Source organism: Schistocerca nitens, chromosome 2 (assembly GCF_023898315.1).
Source record: "Schistocerca nitens isolate TAMUIC-IGC-003100 chromosome 2, iqSchNite1.1, whole genome shotgun sequence".
Lineage (NCBI taxonomy): Eukaryota > Metazoa > Arthropoda > Insecta > Orthoptera > Acrididae > Schistocerca > Schistocerca nitens.
This window is the reverse complement of record NC_064615.1, coordinates 214,708,778-214,731,670: the sequence shown is the minus strand read 5'-3', so window position 1 is coordinate 214,731,670 and position 22,893 is coordinate 214,708,778. Positions and strand designations below refer to the sequence as shown.

The 22,893-nt window shown below is 40.2% G+C and overlaps 1 protein-coding gene across 2 annotated transcripts in view; it reads left to right on the top strand.

Moving 5' to 3' along the window:
* The window catches only part of LOC126235929 (WD repeat domain phosphoinositide-interacting protein 3), a 125,679-nt gene that overhangs the window by 945 nt on the left and 101,841 nt on the right, over positions 1-22,893 (top strand). The window lies entirely within an intron of this gene.

The window sequence follows — 22,893 nt, the reverse complement described above, 5'->3', positions numbered from 1 at the left end:
TCACAACCCGAATTACACATGATAAATCTTTGGCTATTGTAGCCAGTCATCATCAGACATACACTTAGTTTACAACACTTATTTAAATTTATCACATCACGTCATTTCAGATGTGCATAAGTCAGATTTTTTGTACCAGTAACACAATATTAGATAAATTTCTGATTCGTATATTAATTGGTTCTGCTAAGAAATTTATCATTGGAATAAAAGGAGTTGGTCATTGATAAATCTTCCTCAGGAGTTGGTCATTGATAAATCTTCCTCAGGAGTTGGTCATTGATAAATCTTCCTCACTTCTTTTTAGCTAAACTTTATTGGTAGCCAAACTTTTATGCGTGCTGGCATATGGCATTATATATCAAGAAGAATATTAAATACAAGTCATTGGCTCTGACAGTGACATAATGTTAGTGATTGCTATGACAAAATGTTTTGTATTGTATATTCACACTTATCACCTGTGTCAGACAGTTTCCACATTGCACATAGATTTATTAAGATACTTTTTTAAGCCATTCTGTGATATGCTCCTCTTAATTGAATTTTTCATCAAGTTGTAATCCCAATAATGTTACACTCTCAGTCTCTCTTCTGTATGCTTATCATATTTTAGACAGTCTCCTTCAAGTTTTTAACTGCATATAGTCTGTCTTTTCAAAGTTTGATTGCAAAATTCGTAGAAATCATTTAATATTGTCCATGAAAATTGAGAATTACAGAAGTGTCTGATTCCACCCGCCTGCTTTAACCCATGACGTCATCAATATGGCGGAAATGGCTATTCTAAGCTTCTCCAATATAGTGCCTATGCTGTCGCTACATAAACACAGCAAAAAACACGAAAATACATATAAATAAGACAGTAAAATCTCCCTCCAAAAACACAATCAAACTAAGGACAACTGTGAAAAATTGGGGGTTTTAGGGAGGGGGGGAAAAAAAAAGACACAAAATGATGAAGAAAAAATATAATTACAAAATCTACAGGTAATTGTTTTTCTGGGTCAATGTTTCTCAAGTTGTAATGTTTCGTGTATTTATTGTGTATCAAATGTGTTAATCTATGTAGGGATGTTTGACTTTTGAATTTTTGAGGTGCTGTTGTTTTGGTTCTGTTTTTCATAGTTGTAGGTGTTGGTTTTTTCATATCAATAGTTACGGTCACGGGACATGGCCGATTATAATTTTCGTAGAGTTTTATATGAAGGTATTGGTGTTTTGGTATCGCCATCTGTGGTCAAGGGATTTGTCTGATTCCAATTTCCGTAGTTTTTGCTGTAGTAGTTGGTGTTTCGGTATTGGCAGCTGTGGTTGACCTCAAATTTTGGCACTGCAAAGCAGGTCAAACCCCCCCCCCCCTCACACACACACACACACACACACACACACACACACACACACACACACACACACACACAGAGGGCGCCGTCAAACATAACAAGATGACATCTACAAACACAACCAGCTCATAAACTGCGCGCCGTAATGGCGTCACACTCCACAACACCCTTACGTCATGGGTCAGCAGACTGGTGGAATCGGACGCTTCCGTTGACCCGAAAATTGCATTAACCACTGTTTTAAAACTGGACTGTTTTGCTATTTATGGTGATGTTTGTGTCATCTGCAGACATAACAAATTTGGCTTCTGGTAATATTACTGTTTAAAGGGCATTAATGGACACAAGAAAAAGTAAGAGGCCTATGATGGTAACTTGTGGGACACCACTTGTAATTAGTTTCCAGTTGGTCGATGACTTGTAGGCCAGTTTTATCTGTGTGGTTCCTATGAGAGTGATAAGTAGAAGGCAGACGAACATTTGTAGATTGCCTTCTGGAAAGGCACTTGAGATGTTGAGAGTTCTTTTCTGATTGTTGCTGAAACAAATTCTTCAGCATTTTGGCAACACTCTTCTTAATTCAAACATGGTTGCGATCCCAGCAAATATACATAATCATTCAAATTGGGTTGCAGCGTACTCATGCTGAACTTGGGGTTAAAGTAAAGATTTGTCCTTGAGTAGCACTTCTTTTACTGTCTAGTAGAATTGGCAAAAAATTATTCCTGACAGCTGGCAGTGCTTTTACCATCTTTCAATTGAACTGCAAGTGGCTGTGATGAAAACAATAGTGATCTATTGAGTTGTGACAACACTAAAATGTTGCCACTGAGAAACACATGGAATGGCATTACATGGTTGGTTCAGGTAGACACATGAAGCAGCCACACCAATCCTACTGCAACTGTCAGACGTCTTCGTTCACTAACTATTCATTAGTTTAGTTATTTGCACATTCCATGGATTTTTGTTATGACCTCACCCTTATGGTTGCCAATTCTCTAAATTTTGTCAATAGCACTCCTTGAGAAGAATGTTGCCTATCCTCCAGTGATTCCCATTTGATTTCACCCCACTTCTGAACTGCTTCGAAGTCTTCCTTTAATACCACTTGGTGCAGATCCCAAACACTAGAACAGTACTCAACAGTGGTTTGCACTAGTATCTATCAGAGTCAACACAGTTGAATAAGTAATAGTGAGTAAAAGACATTTAGTGCCAGTAACTATATTTGCACTTGCAGGTAAAATACATCGAACACAACAACCAAGGAACGTTATATTACACACATAAAAATCAAAGCATACAATAGCACCAGAGAGGTCTATTATATTTCACATGATGCATTTTGCCGCCGTCCCACACGAAATATATTGTTCACACTATTCCGACATCCCCTTTGAACATATATTTTGTGTTTTGCCTTCATAAGATAAACCAAATAGCCCCACAGTCTTTTCAAATTTCTCTTCATCCAAGGGGTTTGTCAGCAGGACAGCCAACATGTCTTCTGTGCGCAGGTAGTCCACGGCAATGTTCTGTCGCTCTATGAGGTCCCGAATAAAATGGTGCCTTTGATCAATATGTTTTGTCCTAGCACTTGTGACATCAATTTTAGGTAGGTTAATGGCACCTTTATTGTCACAGAAGATTGTTATAGGTTCCACAATTACACAATTAAATTGAGTTCTATTTCACATATTAATGTTTTTAGCCATAGTGCTTCCTGTGTGGTGTAAGATAGCGCCAAATACTCGGCCTGTATGGTACTCAATGCGACTATTTTTTGCTTCTGGCAGGACCATGAAGTGAGGCCGACCCTTAATTTAAAGCAGTAGCCAGTGGTGGAGTGCCTATCTCCTAATTCACTCCCCCAGTCCGCATCACTGTAGCCTTTTAGTTTTGCATTGCCTTCTTTATTATGATATCTTAATTCGTGATTTGATGTTCCTCTTAGATATCGGAATATCCTTTTCAGATCTTTCCAGTGCTTTTCCTGTGGGTCTCTGCAATGTCTGTTCACTGCGTTGGTGGCAAAAGCAATGTCAGGTTGTGACGTTTGAGACAAATATAACAGACTCCCTACTGCTTCTAAATATGGAACATTCTTGACACATTCCACATCTGTCTCATTTGTATTTAACTTCACTCCTACTTCCATTGGCACAGTTCTGGGTTTACAGTCACTCACGCCAAATTTCCTTTAGATTTTTTATGTATATGATGATTGATTTTATGCTCAATTCTTCTCTCTCTTCATCCTCAGTGATCTGCATACCTAAATAATGTTTAACTTCTCCCAAATCATGCACCTTAAACTTGGTTTGCAGCTGTTTCTTACAAATTCCCATTTGGCTTTCGTTTTCAGTCAGGATAAAGAAGTTGTCCACCCATATTTCCATTATTATTATCTCTTCCCCTTTTATAGTATATACTGGGATCTGCCATAGATTGCTTCATGTTCATATTTATTTTTTATGTAGACATCGATTCCAGCAATGTCCACTCTGTTTAAGTCCATAAATACTTTTTCACAAACGCCAGATCTTTTCCCTTTCCAATCTGGTTTTCACGACTTCTCTTGGTCGAATGACATATATCTCCTCCTCCAATTTCTCATTTAAATATGCTGTTTTTACATCAATATGATGAATTTTTAAATTTCATTTTGCTGCCAAGGCTAAAAGCTATCTCAGTGAGTCATACTTGACTACAGGTGAAAAAGTTTCTTTGTAATCTACCCCTTGTTTTGCGAATATCATTTTTTTTTACAAGTTGTGCTTTATATCTTAGTGATGAGTTTTCGGGGCTCTTCAAAGTGAATACCCATCTTGCCTGTAATGGTTTATTATCTGCTGCATTTTTACCTATTCAAAGGTTTCATTCTGAGATAAAGATTTCAGTTCCCTCTTCATTGCTTCTTTCCATTCTTGAGAGTTCAGGCTGCTCATTGCTTCTTCTGCTGTTGCTGGCTCATCATTAAAAGACAGAACTGCGTACATCTCGAAATCCAGATATTCTTTTGGTTTTTGAATGCAAGAAGAATGCCTTACGTTGTTCTCTTTATTTTGTTCATCCTCAAACTCATTGCCATAACAGTTAGTCTCCATTTGCCTTTGACTATCCTCTTTCTGTTTTTCACTTTCTCTTTCTTCACCTAAGGTTTCACTCTTGGAACTAGGTGCAGTTAACTTAGTAGTCTCGACCTCTTCAGAGTCCTTTTTATTTTCAAAGAGTACATCTCTGCTTGTGACTATCCTTTTATTCAATAACTCCAGTAATCGGTAGCCCTTTGAATTTCTCACAGTAGCCTACAAAAATGTACTTTTTATTGGGTCCCATTTTCCTCTCATCTGTTTTGGAATGTGCACCATTGCATCACAACCAAAAACCCTTATATTGCTTAGATAAGGTTTCCTCCCTACCCATATCTCATAGGGGGTTCTATTCCTTAATGCTTTTGTAGGTGATCTAGTGTTCAAATATATGACCGTTGATACTGCCTCTGCCCAAAAATCTTGTGATAATCCAACATCAGTTATCATGCTCCTTGCTTTTTTGACAATGGTCCTATTCCTCTTAGACCCCGTTTTGCGATGGGCTGTACTTTATTGTAGTTTGATGCCTGATTCCCATTTTTGCAAGAAGTGTCTTCAATTTCTGGTTATTATATACTCTCCCGTTGTCATATCTGATGATCTTAATCTTCTTTCCCATACACCTTTTCACCATATTATGATATTTCTCAAAAGTCACACACACTTGGTCTTTGGAACTAAGAAAATAAACATGAGTATATTGTGAATAATCATCAATAAACGTAAGAAAATAACAACTCCCACCTATAGATTCGCACTCCTTTGGGCCACATACATCTGTATGGATTAACTAACTATAAGACCTCTGCAGATTTGCTTTTACTAGTTTTAAAAGGTAGCCTCGTTTGTTTTCCTTTTATGCATATCTCACAAGGGTCCTGGGATACACTATAATTCTGCATTCCCTTTACCATTACCTTTATTATGGATATACTCTTTCTATTTAAGTGTTCAAGTCTGCGGTGCTTTAAAAAAACCTTCCGCTGAGTATAATGAATGACTAACATTTCTAAGTTTACTGCAGTGGTATCCAACTTAAAAAAATACCCCTTTCGTTCCTTGCTGTAGTTATAACTTCACCATTTTCGTTGATTACTGTTGCCCCATGCATGTCAAAAGTGACTGTATTTCCTTCTTGACAATTTCTCCTACAGACAGTAGGTTACTCGCAACATTTTTTACATAATGAACATCATGTGCTGCAACCATATTGGGTTCACCATTTACACTTACATGTAGGTCTAGTTCCTCAGCCAAATGACATTGGAGCTTGCTGCCATCAACAGTAGATATTCCTATATGAGTCTTATCTTTAACATCATAAAGAAGAGATTTGTCTTTAACAACATGCACAGTTGCACCTGAATCTAAAACCCATTTCAGTGGACAGTTACCCACATCTCCAAAAGAATAAAAACATGATAGCGCCTTACCTTTATTATTGGTCCCCGCCTCTGGGCTATCAGCAAAATACCTCTTTTGCTGTATGTCTGACCTTGGGTTTACTTTTTCTCTGCACTGAGATGCAATATTCCCCTTCTTCTGACATCTGTAGCACCTCACTGATTTCTTCCTTTTGTTTTTTGAATAAAGAGCAGATGCAGTTTCCTTCCCCAACACACGACAGCTTGAAGTATTCTTTACATCCTATAGGATTTTCACTTTAACACTGTCGCCTGTGATTGGTATGCTTGAACTTTCCATCCCCTTAATTATAGGTGCATACCTTTCGGGCAGTCCTACCAACAGTAATGTCCCTATCCATTCATCAACGATCTCAAACCCAATGTTTCTCAGTCGGTTCGAGGTGGCATATTTGTCTACAAGTTTGAATTTGTCCAGCTGAGTGGTAATTAACTCACTTAATAATCCTACTTTTCTTGTAAGACCTCCATCGTGAAATGCACTTCATAATTTGTCCCAGACTTCTTTCACTGTCGGAGCTTTTTCAAGGTGAACATAATTCACCGAGTCAACCAGTAATATACTTGAATAATTCTGATCTGTGGATTTCATTGTCCCATCCACCACATCCCATAGGTCATCCAAATGTAAAAACGCTTCTACTGCAAATTTCCATATTGCATTGTTTTCGCAACCCATTAGTCTTTCAATCTGTGGAATTTGTGCTGTACTCATTTTAACAGTAACTTTGATCTTTCTTAACGTAAAGAATAATACCAAAGAATAATACAAAAGAGTTGCATTCATCGTGTAAGAATAACCCATACTTCATGCAAGTGCACTACCTGGAACTTTTTCAATACTTTCTCACTACTATGTTATGGATATACTTATTCCAAATGCTACGCTGGGCCCATAACCTATTCGGGTCGACACAGTTGAGTAAGTAATAGTGAGTAAAAGACATTTAGTGCCAGTAAATATATTTGTACTTACATGTTAAATACATCGTACACAACAACCAAGGATCATTATTTTACACGCATAAAACTTGGACCATACAATAGCACCAGAGAGGTCTACAGTAGAACCCCTCTAATCCGTCACCTTCGGGACCGGGACCATGGTCAGAACGAAAAATCTAATATTTATTGCAAAAAATATAAAAAGACATTTAGCACAAAAAATTAAACGATTTAAGAACTAAAAGACATCTACAGCAATATAAAAAGATGTTTTTTGTACACAGTGTTCAACAATATATTAACTAAAAAACGTCTACACACACTATAATATGTATTGGTTTTAAAAGGAAAAACAACAAACAAATTACAGTACTATACTGTACTTAATAACGTATAAACGATATATACTGTAAACTAAAAAATGTTTATAGCACTGTATATAAAAAAGAATTTTTTTACAAAGAAATAAACTACTGTATGTATAAACTAATAAATGATTATACTGTATGCATTGTTTTTACAGTATAAACGAAAACAAATTACTTGGAAAAAATGTCAGTGATACATTTGTGCTTAGCAGATGTTATTCTAGATTTAGCTGCAGTGTCCCTCCATTTTTTAGGCACAAAATGTCCATTGGAGTTGAAGTTGGATTCTGCTCGATGTATTGAAGGGCGATGTAAAAAGCGTTTTTTACATCTTGTGTGAAGTACGGGTGGGGGATTCGTCTTCGCCGTCAGAGTCCTCATTGACAGTTTCCTGGCTAACAGCGGCAACAATCTGGTCGTCATTGAGCTCTTCACATTCGTTGAGCCACTCTTCAACTTCAGTGGCAGGGACATTCGGCTCCAGAGTTTGTAGATATTTAGCGATTTCCAGTGCGTCGTTGTTTTGCCCATCTTCGGTATGCTCATTTTCAGTCATAACTTGTGCCCAAAGCTTACGCCACGATTTCCACAGTGTGTCAGGTTTCAGTTCATCTCATGCTGCAGCGGTTGTGTAAATAGCATCTTTGATGTTCAGGGATTTCATTGCATCAAATAAGTTATGACCTTCAGATTTTTCCAAGATTGAGCTGATATACTTTCTGCAATATCGCCTTTTTAACCATTCGATAACGCCCTGACCAATTGGTTGGATGAGTGAGGTCACATTAGGAGGCAGAAAGAGAGCTTTTATGTCCCCTTTCACCAAATCTTCCTCAGATGGATCTGATGGTGCGTTATCCAAGAGCAGTAGAGCACGAACAGGCAGATTTTTTTGCTTCAAGTCTTTTTTGACCGATGGCACAAACTCCTCAAAAAACCAGAATTTAAAAAGGTTGCAGTCCATCTAAGCAGATTTTTTATTGTGGTAATAAACCGGCAAGGAAGATAAGTTTATATTTTTGAATGCCCTTGGCTTCGTAGATTTGCCAGTGATGAACAAGAGGAGCTTGTGGATATCATCTGTTTTGCTACAAGGAATCACTGTTATTCTATCATTAATAAGTTTCGTTCCTACCACGGATTCATTTGAAGCTGCGAGCGTTTTTGTTGGCAACATTTTAAAGTTCAGCCCTGTCTCGTCGATGTTATACACTTGGCAGGGTAACAGTTGATTTTCTTCTACAATTTCTTGAAACTTAACAGAAAACTCCTTAGCAGTTGTGGCATCGGCAGATAATTTTTCACCGTAAATAGAAACAAATCGGACACCATGACGAGTTTTCCAACGATCAATCCAGCCTTCACTGGCAGCAAATTTACTTTCGGCTTCCAGTTTTTTGTGCAAAACTATCACTTTTGCTTTGAGAATTGGCCCGGATATTGGAGTTCCTTTCCTTCTTTCTTGACAAAACCACATCCACAATGCGTTGTCAAGCAGTTCAAGCTTAGACTTTTTTAATGTTTTGCGATTCTTCAGTGTGTTTTCACCATCAGTCGTAACTGTATAGGATTAAATGTGTTTCCGATGCTTCATCCAGTCCGTAACTGTCATAACATCTACATTCAGTTCCTTTGCAATTTTTTGGAGCGATTTTCCTTCGTCCAGTCTTTGTAGCACTGCTAATTTTTCGTTTAGTGAAAGAGTTACGTGTTTAAATTTGAATCCAGACATGTTGAAAAACAGACAACTGTACACACAATGAATCTGCAGTAATAAGTACTGTAGAAAACATGGAATAAAGCAAACAACGACGTTTTTTAATCCCAACAAAGGATAAAACTGCACTATAACGTACAGTATAACAATATGCACAGTGATAGACATCGTAACAATGGCCCGACAGGCGTGCAGTCAGTGACAAGTTGGCACAGGCTCGCGAGCCTCAGCATTGTCGGACTAACCAGAGTGACGGACCATTCGAGGTCGGATTAGAGGGGTTCTACTGTATTATATTTCACAAGATGCACTTTGCTGCCGTCTCACACGAAATATTTTGTTCACACAATTCCAACAATACCCTATATGTGGTGTCCTTTACAGATGAACCACACTTTCTGGAAATTCTCCCTATAAACTGAAGTTGACCATTCACCATCCTTACTATAATCCTTATACTCATCCCATTTCATATTTCTTTGCAACGTTACACTTAGATATTTAATTGATGTGACTCTGTCAAGCAGCACACTACTGATCCTGTATTCAAACATTACTGGTTTGTTTGCCCTACTCATGTGCATTAACTTACATTTTTCTGCATGTAGGTCTAGCTGCCATTCATCACACATCAACTAGAAATTTTGTCTTAGTCATCGTGTATCATCCTACTGTCACTCAACTTTGACACCTTCCTGTATACATAGTATCATCAACAAACAGCTACTTACCCCATCCACCAGATCATTTACGTATATAGAAAATAACAGCAGTCTTATCACACTTCCCTCGGGCACTCCTGACGATACACTCATCCTTGAAGGACAGTCGCTGTCGAGGACAGCGTACTGGGTTTTGTTACTTAGGATATTTTCAAGCCACTCACATGTCTGGGAACCTATTCCATAGGCTCATGTGTTTGTTAACTGTCAGCAATGTGGCACCGTGTCAGATACTTTACAGAAATCTAGGAATATAGAATCTGCTTGTTGCCCTTCATCCATAGTTCACGAGATATCATGTGAGAAAAGGTCAAGCTGAGTTTCGATCGAGCGGTGCTTTCTAAAACCTTGCTTATCTGTGGACAGAAGCTTATTCTTCTCGAAGATATTTATTATATTCGAACTGAGATTATGTTCAAGGATTCTGCAGCACACCAAAGTGAAGGATATTGTTCTGTAATTATGCAGGTCTGTTCTTTTACACTTCTTGTATATAGGAGTGACATGCTTCTTTTTCTAATACCTTGGGACTTTGTGCTGGGGGAGAGATTCGCAATAAATGCAAGCTAAGTAAGGGACCAGTGTGGCAGAGTAGTCTTTGCAAAATTGAATTGGGATTCCATCAGAATGTGGAGACTTATTAGCTTTCAGTTGTTTCTCTATGCCACGGTTCCTTATTACTGTGTTCTCCATATGTGAGTCTGTGTGTTAATATATGTTTATATAACTAAAAACAAAGAAGCTGTAGCATTGGTATGTTGATAGGAGACAATAAAAAAAACACACAAACACACACACAAATTTCAAACTTTCGCAACCTACGGTTGCTTCATCAGGAAAGAGGGAAGGAGAGGGAAAGATGAAAGGATGTGGGTTTTAAGGGAGAGGGTAAGGAGTCATTCCAATCCCGGGAGTGGAAAGACTTACCTTAGGGGGAAAAGGGACAGGTACACACACACACACACACACACACACACACACACACACACACACACATATATATACACCTTTCCATTGGCACATATACAGACACAAACAGACATATGTAAAGGCAAAGAGTTTGGGCAGAGATGTCAGTCAAGGCGGAAGTACAGAAGCAAAGATGTTGTTGAGTGACAAGTGATGTACAAGGGACGGCAACTTGAAATTAGTGGAGGTTGAGGCCTGGTGGGTAGCGGGAAGAGAGGATATATTGAAGGCCAAGTTCCCATCTCTGGAGTTCTGATAGGTTGGTGTCGGTGGAAAGTATCCAGATAACCCGGACGGTGTAACATTGTGCCAAGATGTGCTGGCCGTGCACCAAGGCATTTTTAGCCACAGGGTGATCCTCATTACCCACAAACACTGTCTGCCTGTGTCCATTCATGCGAATGGACAGTTTGTTGCTGGTCATTCCCACATAGAACACTTCACAGTGTAGGCATGTCAGTTGTTAAATCATGTGGGTGCTTTCACACGTGGCTCTGCCTTTGATTGTGTACAACTTCCGGGTTACAGGACTGGAGTAGGTGGTGGTGGGAGGGTGCATGGGACAGGTCTTACACCGGGGCGATTACAAGGGTAGGAGCCAGAGGGTAGGGAAGGTGGTTTGGGGATTTCATAGGGATGAACCAAGAGGTTATGAAGGTTAGGTGGACGGCACAAAGACACTGTTGGTGAAGTGGGGAGGATTTCATGAAGGATGGATCTCATTTCAGGGCAGGATTTGAGGAAGTTGTATCCCTGCTGGAAAGCCACATTCAGAGTCTGATCCAGTCCCAGAAAGTATCCTGTCACAAGTGGGTCACTTTTGGGGTTCTTCTGTGGGAGGTTCTGGGGATGAGGAAGTGGCTCTAGCTATTTGCTTTTGTACCAGGTCGGGAGGGTAGTTGCGGGATGCGAAGGCTGTTTTCAGGTTATTGGTGTAATGGTTCAGGGATTCAGGACTGGAGCAGATTCGTTTGCCATGAAGACCTAAGCTGTAGGGAAGCGACCGTTTGATATGGAAAGGGTGGCAGCTGTCAAAAGGAGGTACTGTTGCTTGTTGGTGGGTTTGATGTGGACGGATGTGTGAAGCTGGCCATTGGACAGATGGAGGTCAACGTCAAGAAAAGTGGCATGGGATTTGGAGTAGGACCAGGTGAATCTGATGGAACCAAAGGAGTTGAGGTTGGAGAGGAAATTCCAGAGTTGTTCTTCACTGTGAGTCCAGATCATGAAGATGTCATCAATAAATCTGTACCAAACTTTGGGTTTGCAGGCTTGGGTAACCAAGAAGGCTTCCTCTAAGTGACCCATAAATAGGTTGGCGTACGAGGGGGCCATCCTGGTACCCATGGCTGTTCCCTTCAATTGTTGGTATGTCTGCCCTTCAAAAGTGAAGAAGTTGTGGGTTAGGATGAAGCTGGCTAAGGTAATGAGGAAAGAGGTTTTAGGTAGGGTAGCAGGTGATCGGCATGAAAGGAAGTGCTTCATCGCAACGAGGCCCTGGACACTTCCTTATACACAAATATCCCGCACATCCAACCTATTTATGGGTCGCTTAGAGGAAGCCTTCTTCGTTACCCAAGCCTGCCAACCCAAAGTTTGTACAGATTTATTGATGACATCTTCATGATCTGGACTCACAGTGAAGAACAACTCTGGAATTTCCTCTCCAACCTCAACTCCTTTGGTTCCATCAGATTCACCTGGTCCTACTCCAAATCTCATGCCACTTTCCTTGACGTTGACCTCCATCTGTCCAATGGCCAGCTTCACACATCCGTCCACATCAAACCCACCAACAAGCAACAGTACCTCCATTTTGACAGTTGCCACCCATTCCATATCAAACGGTCGCTTCCCTACAGCTTAGGTCTTCGTGGCAAACGAATCTGCTCCAGTCCTGAATCCCTGAACCATTACACCAATAACCTGAAAACAGCCTTCATATCCCGCAACTACCCTTCTGGCCTGGTACAGAAGCAAATAGGTAGATCCACTTCCTCATCCCCTCAAACCCAGAACCTCCCACAGAAGAACCCCAAAAGTGACCCACTTGTGACAGGATACTTTCCGGGACTGGATCAGACTCTGAATGTGGCTCTCCAGCAGGGATACAGCTTCCTCAAATCCTGCCCTGAAATGAGATCCATCCTTCATTAAATCCTCCCCACTTCACCAACAGTGTCTTTCTGCCATCCACCTAACCTTCATAACCTCTTGGTTCACCCCTATGAAATTCCCAAACCACCTTCCCTAGCCTCTGGCTCCTACCCTTGTAACTGCCCCTGGTGTAAGACCTGTCCCATGCACCCTCCCACCACCACCTACTCCAGTCCTGTAACCCGGAAGTTGAACACAATCAAAGGCAAAGCCACGTGTGAAAGCACCCACGTGATTTAACAACTGACATGCCTACACTGTGAAGTGTTCTATGTGGGAATGACCAGCAACAAACTGTCAATTCGCATGAACGGACACACTCAGACAGTGTTTGTTGGTAATGAGGATCACCCTGTGGCTAAACATGCCTTGGTGCACGGCCAGCACATCTTGGCACAGTGTTACACCATCCGGGTTATCTGGATACTTCCCACTGACACCAACCTATCAGAACTCCCGAGATGGGAACTTGGCCTTCAATATATCCTCTCTTCCCGCTACCCACCAGGCCTCAACCTCCTCTAATTTCAAGTTGCCGCCCCTTGTACATCACTTGTCACTCAACAATATCTTTGCCTCTGTACTTCCGCCTTGACTGACATCTCTGCCCAAACTTATTGCCTTTACGTATGTCTGCTTGTGTCTGTATATGTGCCGATGGATATGTGTGTGAGTGCGAGTGTATACCTGTCCCTTTTCCCCCTAAGGTAAGTCTTTCCACTCCCGTGATTGGAATGACTCCTTACCCTCTCCCTTAAAACCCACATCCTTTCATCTTTCCCTCTCCTTCCCTCTTTCCTGATGAAGCTGCCATGGGTTGCGAAAGCTTGAAATTTGTTTGTGTGTTTTTTTTATTGTCTCCTATCAACATACCAACGCTATCGTTTGGTAAGTTACAGCTTCTGTGTTTTTAGATATATTTTTCCCACGTGGAATGTTTCCCTCTATTATATTCATATATGTTTATATAACGATATGTTTATATGATTCTCTTACATGAACAATGTCTTAAAAACCACATTTAAAACTTTGGCTTTACTTTTGCTATCTTTTACTGTCACGCCAGGAAATGGGTAGGTTAAAGTTAGATATAGTGGGAATTAGTGAAGTTCGGTGGCAGGAGGAACAAGACTTCTGGTCAGGTGAACATAGGGATATAAATACAAAATCAAATAGGGGTAATGCAGGAGTAGGTTTAATAATGAATAGGAAAATAGGAATGCAGGTAAGCTACTACGAACAGCATAGTGAACGCATTATTCTGGCCAAGATAGATACGAATCCCACGCCTACCACAATAGTACAAGTTTATATGCTGCAGATGACGAAGAGGTTAATGAAATGTATGATGAGATAAAAGAAATTATTCAGATAGTGAAGGGAGACGAAAATTTAATAGTCATGGGTGACTGGAACTCGACAGTAGGAAAAGGAAGAGAAGGAAACGTAGTAGGTGAATATGGAATTGGGAGTAAGGAATGAAAGAGGAAGCCACGTGGTAGACTTTTGCACAGAACATAACTTAATCATAGCTAACACTTGGTTCAAGAATCATGGAAGATGGTTGTATACATGGAAGAAGCCTGGAGGTACTGGAAGCTATCAGATAGATTATATAATGGTAAGACAGAGATTCAGGAACCAGGTTTTAAATTGTAACACATTTCCAGGGGCATATAAGGACTTTGACCACAATCTATTGGTTATGAACTGTACATTAAAACTGAAGTAACTGAAAAAAGGTGGGAATTTAAGGAGATAGGACCTGGATAAACTGACAGAACCGGAGGTTGTAGAGAGTTTCAGGGAGAGCATTAGGGAACGATTGAAAAGAAGGGGGGAAAGAAATACAGTAGAAGAAGAATGGGTAGCTTTGAGAGATGAAATAGTGACGGCAGCAGAGGATCAAGTAGGTAAAAAGACGAGGGCTAGTAGAAATCCTTGGGTAATAGAAGAGATATTGAATTTAATTGATGAAAAGAGAAAATGCAGTAAATGTAGCAGGCAAAAAGGAATACAAACGTCTCAAAAATGAGATCGACAGGAAGAGCAAAATGGCTAAGCAGGGATGGCTAGAGGACAAATGTAAGGATGTAGGGGCTTATATCACTAGGGGTAAGATAGATACTGCCTACAGGAAAATTAAAGAGACCTTTGGAGAAAAAGAGAACCACTTGTATGAATATCAAGAGCTCAGATGGAAACCCAGTTCTAAGCAAAAAAGGAAAGCGGAAAGGAGGAAGGAGTATATAGAGGGTGTATACAAGGGCGATGTTCTTGAGGAAATAGAAGAGGATGTAGATGAAGATGAAATGGGAGATATGATACTGCGTGAAGAGTTTGACAGATCACTGATAGACTTAAGCCGAAACAAGGCCCCGGGAATAGGCAACATTCCATTAGAACTACTGATAGCCTTGGGAGAGGCAGCCCTGACAAAACTCTTCCATCTGGTGAGCAAGATGTGTGAAACAGGCGAAATACCCTCAGACTTCAAGAAGAATATGATAATTCAAATCCCAAAGAAAGCAGGTGTTGACAGATGTGAAAATTACCTAACTATCAGTTTAATAAGCCACGGCTGCAAAATACTAACACGAATTCATTACAGATGAATGGAAAAACTGATAGAAGCCGACCTCGGGGAAGATCAGTTTGGATTACGTGGAAATGTTGGAACACGTGAGGCAATACTGACCCTACGACTTATCTTAGAAAATAGATCAATGAAAGGCAAACCTACGTTTCTAGCATTTGTAGACTTAGAGAAAGCTTTTGACAATGTTGAGTGGAATACTATCTTTCAAATTCTGAAGGTGGCAGGGGTAAAATACAGGGAGGGAAAGGCTATTTACAATTTGTACAGAAACCAGATGGTAGTTATAAGAGTCGAGGGGCATGAAAGGGAAGCAGTGGTTGGGAAGGGAGTGCGACAGGGTTGTAGCCTATCCCTGATGTTATTCAATCTGTATATTGAGCAAGTGGTAAAGGAAACAAAAGAAAAATTTGGAGTAGGAATTAAAATCCATGGAGAAGAAATAAAAACTTTCAGGTTCGCTGATGACATTGTAATTCTGTCAGAGACAGCAAAGGACCTGGAAGAGCAGTTGAATGGAATAAACAATGTCTTGAAAGGAGGATATAAGATGAACATCAACAATAGCAAAATGAGGATAATGGAATGTAGTCGAATTAAATCTCGTGATGCTGCCGGAATCAGATTAGGAAATGAGACACTTAAAGTAGTAAAGGAGTTTTGCTATTTGGGGAGCAAAGTAACTGATGATGGTCGAAGTAGAGAGGATATAAAATGTAGACTGGCAATAGCAAGGAAAGTGTTTCTGAAGAAGAGAAATTTGTTAACATCGAGTATAGATTTAAATGTCAGGAAGCCGTTTCTGAAAGTATTTGTATGGAGTGGTGTAGCCATGTATGGAAGTGCAACGTGGACGATAAATAGTTTAGACAGGAAGAGAATAGAAGCTTTCGAAATGTGGTGCTACAGAAGAATGTTGAAGATTAGATGGGTGGATCACATAACTAATGAGGAGGTACTGAATAGAATTGGAGAGAAGAGAAATTTGTGGCAGAGCTTGACTAGAAGAAGGGATTGCTTGGTAGGGCATATTCTGAGGCATCAAGGGATCACCAATTTAGTATTGGAGGGCAGCGCGGAGGGTAAAAATCGTAGAGGAAGACCAAGCGATGAGTACTCTAAACAGATTCAGAAGAATGTAGGTTGCAGTAGGTACTGGGAGATGAAGAAGCTTACACAGGATAGAGTAGCATGGAGAGCTGCATCAAACCAGTCTCTGAAGACCACAACAACAACAACAACAACAACAACAACAACAACTTACTGTCACACCAGACTGGTCAACGAGTGACTGGATTGGAGCCTTAGTCACACTTAGCGATTCTGTGTAAGACCAGAAATTTCTTCTCGGCAGGTCTTTTGCTAAGGCATGTAGGTTGTAGTTGTAAGCTCTAAGCATTGATCTTTTTACAGACATGCGTATTTCTACAAATTTTTGCATATTGTCATTTGCGCATTTTCTTTTGAACCAGGAATGATACAGCCTCTGCTTCATCAGCACTTTATGAAATTTGTTGTTAAACCAGTGGGTCTTTTCCACTCTTAGTCCACTTTTTTGGCGCATACTCCTCCAGAGCATGATTTACAGTCTCTTTTAAACTTTGTCTATAATTTCTGTATGTCCATCAAACTGGAACTAAATGATGTCAGTCCTTTGTCGAAGTGAGATTCTAACTATTGTCTGTATGCTCTTTCTAGTCTTCTTGGTTAATTTATTAACGTTAGTAACAAAAGTCACTATGATGACATCATGGTCATTAATCCCTGCCTCTGCCATTGTCGATTAGATCAGGCCTGTTCATAGCTACAAGGTCGAAAATGTTTCCATTGTTTGTGGTCTGTCAAACTAGCCACTCGAGACAATTTTCGGAAAAGTGTTTAAGAAGAACTTCGCAAGACTGTTAGTACCTCCTGCATTGAATCAGACATCTCAGTCTGTACTCGGTGGGTTAAAGTCACCCGCAACTAATATTACGTGGTCTGGCTAAAGTCTAGATCAGGGCCAGCGGCAGTCAGGACGGAACTTATGAACTGCTCATAGATTGGCAGTATGTCAGTTTCACGTAGCCATTGGCATGATACTTTCAAATAACCAGTGATAGGCAAGAATGTGGGCAATGTATTTCTAGTGCCAAAACTGAAACCATTTTCTTGTTTGCTGTTTTTTGGTGCATTAGTGAGTTTAGAGAGAAAGATTCTGCGATTATGTCTACAAATGGTGCGAAGTGGAGTGGTTTCACAGATTTAGTATCCATGATTTAATAGAAAACATTAATCTACCTCCGTCCTCCCACGATTTAGTTAAAAAACATTGACTCACTTACTCAGTGTGCTTGCGATGATCAGTTGGTTAGCAACATAGAACAGAGAAATATTTAACAGTTTTTTTATTATGTCAAGGGTTGCGACACTGCCCTTACATTACATTTATAATCTTTTACGGCAAGGCTTCAGTTTGTCTTCCAAATGTATTCAAAACATATCATCAGTTTGCTGCTCTATTATTGGCTGCATAAAAAAAAAACCTGCTGGCACACCTTTTGATCCCACCATATCTCATAGCACGTGCTGACAACATTTGTACATGAAACACGTAAGTACGCCACTGGCCCAGTCTAGACTCTTACTGGGTATTTCCATGCTACTGTCCGTAGATTTTCTTCCAATATCTCTAAAACCATCACAGTGGAATCAGATGGCCAGTAAAAACATCCAACAATTAACTTAATCTCATCTAAACCTGTTATATGTGACCAGGTATCTTCACTGTCATACCCAGATTCAACCTCAGTAGACACAATATTTTTGTCAACCACAATGAACACACCCTGTTGTATGACATCTAGTCTGTCTTTTTGGTATACGTTCCATGAATTGCTAAATATCTTAGAGCCTTCTACTTCAGGTTTCAGTCAGCTTCTGGTCCCGAGAATAATTTGAGTGTGAGAAGTTTCCTGGAGGGCAATAAATTTGGGAATTTTATTTACTTTATTTCTCATACAGTAATTTATACTACTCAGCTATGTTTAATATGTATCTCTCTAGGCATATACAGGATGAATCACCCAAAACTTGCACCACAAATATTGCGGAAATGGAAAATTATATTGATGTGCTGTTTTCCCAGAATGGATTACTAATCAGGGGCACATATTGTTGGCCAATAAACAGATTGTAATAATACTTAGAATGCGTATTTTTTGTACAATCATACACTTTTGCTAAGTGGAACAATGCCTATTGACATCAACAAACTAAAAGTAGGCTAAATTAGAATGTCAGTGGTGTTTGTTGCAGGAGTGTAGTGCAAGTCGTTTACGATCAATGGCATTTGTAAGTTCACCCTACAACCCCCCCCCCCCCCGCCCTCTCTCTCTCTCTCTCTCTCTCTCTCTCTTTTTCTCTCTCTCTCTCTCTCTCTCTCTCTCTGCATCTCCCATTAATGCAAAGTAAAATGTTTAAGACAGAGAGCTCATACTGGAAGCTAAATTAGGTTTCATTCCAAGCTTCAGGTACATCAGCACTCCAATTGCTTGTCAATACTCTGCATTTTTTATTTTTGGTTGTGATGTACTGGGTTCCTTTACAATAGCTGTTGAATCAGGCTTGTATTCTTGATAATTTAAATGCTTCAGACTCCTCCTTGCACAAGCTTGTTGAGTTATCTTGGTTGGCTGGTTAATTGGTGGTTAAAAGACTAAACAGCGAGGTCATCAGTCCCTCAGTCCAGGAGTAGTTCTTCAAGAATTAGTGATTCCTTGAAGGACAAGTTCTGATGTTGCAAGTATGTAGGAGCAGTAAGACCAAATCATTGAAAGCAGTACTGATGCCAGAGCTGAGAAAGAATTTATGAAGAAGTGTACAGATTTGGCCAGTACACAGGTCACAGCAGACGAAGGGTCTTCCCAAGGCTGAACCACTGGCAAGAAAAGTCCCATTCCACATCTGACCCCCTCTACCCTGACGAGCACCATCCCACATCCTACCCCCAGTAGCCTGATGAAGGGCAAAGACAGTACAGAGGAAAGAATGTCTTCAAGTCAGTAGATTAGGTGGGCATCCTCAAGGCTCTGCATGCAATGGGAGTCATCCTAAAACAATGTAGCCAGGTGTCTTTATGGAACAACCACCATTTAACTAAGTGCTACCTCTAAAATAGAAAATAGGTTGTGGTAGAAAAGGAGGTGAACCATTGAAAAACAATTAAAGCAGCGTAAGACAGGGATGAAAGGGTGGGCTGGTCAAGGAAGTAAAGGCAGAGGTTCCTAGACCCAGCATGCAGCAGCGGATACCCCAACCCCAACCATCCCACCCCTGCCCGAAGGTAGCTTAAAGGTAAACATCTGAAAATAAAAACCACTTTCACAGAGTAAATGGAGAACCAGTTCAGTTATCTGTGAATCATCTGTCAGTATTTGAGGGAAAGAATTTGGAAGGCCATGCTTAACATGGAGGCCAGAGGAAGGGGGCATTCCACCAGGATATGAGCTACTGTCTTAAGGCTCCATAGCTACATTGTGGGGGTACTCCATTACATAAAATAAGACTATGGGTTAGCATGGTATGTCCAATGCGAAGGCAACATAGGATTGTGGATACCTTCCTGTGGGAAGGGAAGGAAGAGCACCATGCAGCCGTAGTCTCTTTGATTGTGCAGCTCTTAGGGGGCAATAATAGCCAACCAGATGTCATCCCATCTCCAAGTGAGCAGAGGTCTCATTCGCACCCGCAAATCTGCTGCTGGGACCAGCAAAGCAATTGGAGATGAGTAATTGTTCCTCTAGCCAAACAATCAGCCATTTCATTCCCTGGAACACCCACATGATTAGAGACACAGAAAAAAAATTGAGCCGTCGGGATGACCAAGTTCAAAACCACTGAACAGTTAGGATGACTAAATTCAGTAAGAACTTCATGAATAACAGAGATCACATGGTGTTAATAGTAATATAGGTCGGTGGACTAAAGACAGCTCATTGAATCTCTACATATTAAAATGCAATCAAAGGAGGCCCATTCAGCTTGATGCCCCTTGTACACAAAAAGTATGGGATACATTCATGATCAAGTAATTGTCGAATGGTGGGTGCATAGGAGAGCAAAAGTTGGTACCATCAGAACTGGAGAGGTAAGATCCCTGCTTCAGCAAGGAAACCAGTCCACAGGACTAGTCAAGAAGGCACCAGTTGACAGACAATCTTCATGATGATGGACTGCGTCTAACAATTTTGAAGCTGGAGGTGCCACCAAGCATAAACCTGGCAACCATAATCTAGTTGGGATGAGACCAGAGCCTGGTAAATACAGAGAAGAGTAGCACAACCCACGCCCCAAGAGATGTGGGCAAGGAAGCAGAGAGCGATAAGATTCCACATGCAGTTAGTCTTTAAGTAACAAATATGGGGCATGTAAGTCAGCTTTTTTTATCAGAAAGAAGGCCCAAAAAACAGAACTGTGCAACAACTTCCAAGTGCTGAGTATGCGAATAGAGTTCTGCAGGAGAGAATTGGAAACCATAGGAAAGGGTCCACACAGAGGTCTGTTGGATGCTTTCTTGGAGTTGGTGTTCAGCCGAACTACTTAGTTCTTACTAAATGTGAAAGTCGTTTACATGCAGCAAATGGGTGACCAGCAGCCTGACAGGAGACGTTAGATCATTGATAGTGATGACAAAGAATATGACACTCAGGACAGAGCCCTATGATGAAAAAAATGATAGGGAGCTTAAAAAGCCCCAGTCATATAGGGTAAGGTAAATGTGGTGGTGTCAGGTGGTGCCATATGCCTTATGTAGGTTGAAAAGGAGATCATTCTACTGGAAGCCACACTGATTGGGGGGAAAAAAGGTCCCCAGACTTGAGAAATCTTTGTAAACACAAGTAACCACTCTTCCATGCAGTTTGTGGAACACTTTGTTAAGGCTAATTGATGGGAGCTGTTGAGAGATGTTAGGTTTTTGCCTGTGTTAAGGATTTCGACGATAATACTATCTCGCCATTGTGAAGAGAGAACACCGTGGAACCAAAAATGCATGAAAATCCTTAGTAGATGTAACCTTTTAGAAACATTCAGGTGTTGAATTGACTGATTGTGAATTGAATCAGGGCCTGGGGCCATGTTGTGAAACAAGGCAAGAGGCTGAAGCAGTTCCCAGTCAGTGAAAGGATCATTATATGATTCAGTTTGGGGAGAAGGGGGGGGGGGGGAGGGGTGAAACATGGGGACGTTGTTTATGCAGTAGAAAGGTAGTATGACGTCCCTTCCCTCCTTCTTCACTCGCCGGGACGAGACGTGACTCGTAACGATGTTCGTCCTCGTCGGTGTGACGTGGAACAGCACCTGTAACCCTCGTAAGAACACAACTCCTCACGTAGTTTAGAAATATTCAGTTATCCGGCTGCAACAGTCTTCTCAGTTTGTGCAAACTGTTAAACTGCAATCGTTTATTTTTATTTTTATGCCTGGTTAGTTCCATGATGAAGTAAAATCTTGATTCTTGATTTCGTCATTATGGTTGTTTTTCACATCATACATAGCAAGGATGAAATTTTTCTGTCTACTATTCCATTGCTATGCCATTGCTACGTCCAGTTATTAACAACGGTCTGATGTAACTCCAGAGATAACTTACGTTGAAGTAAAGGATTATTATTATTATTTATTTATTTATTTATTTATTTATTTAATTTTTTTTAAATACACCGTAATACTGGTTTAAACTAATCACTCTTCACTGTCCATTATTCAAGTACTCAGTCACTTTAAATGTTTAAAGAGTTAGGCGACACGTAAGGTTTATCTTTTCATTCAGATTTTATTGTTCTTTCTGTAATTAATTGTTTGGCCCTACAACACATGCACACCGATATGTCATTCAAGATTAACCTCTGTTCAGTTCAGTAATCGTGATGCTGACAACAACTTTTGACTAATCGGCGTACTTGTCTTTTTTCGTGTCTTCATCTTATTGTGTCCTACTCAAGACTACAAATTGTTTTTCTGTTGTTGATTCATTGCTCTCAAAGTTTGTAACTGTTCGTCAGCACAAAGGCGAAGTCTAACACTCGTCTTACTATACCGTCGCATTGAGAACGGTAAAGACTAACTTTCATCAGTCGAATGACTGAGCAATACTTCAGTCTCTACCTCACAAATTATCAAACTTCCAAAACTGAAACAATCTAATAGCATTTGAATCCAGGCAACTATCACAGAAGTACTCTAGAACGACTCAAGAGCAACTAACTAACTGAACATTTCCATATCCGAGTTGCATTGTAGTCGCATTGAATTTCCTTTTCGACGCAGTTACAACTCTCTTCCATGATAAATGTTATCTTTGACTGAATTACTTTCTTGGATTTAACCTTCATTCATATGATTTTGAATTTATTCTATAGGTGCTTCATAAAGAATCTATGATAATCCTTCCTTTTATCTCCCCTTTTTGTAGGCTATTCTCAGTATTTAATAATATAGGTGTTAATCAAAATATTACCAGTGTAGATTTTATCGTCAATTGTTGCCGTCACTGTCAAGATAACTCACTTCCCT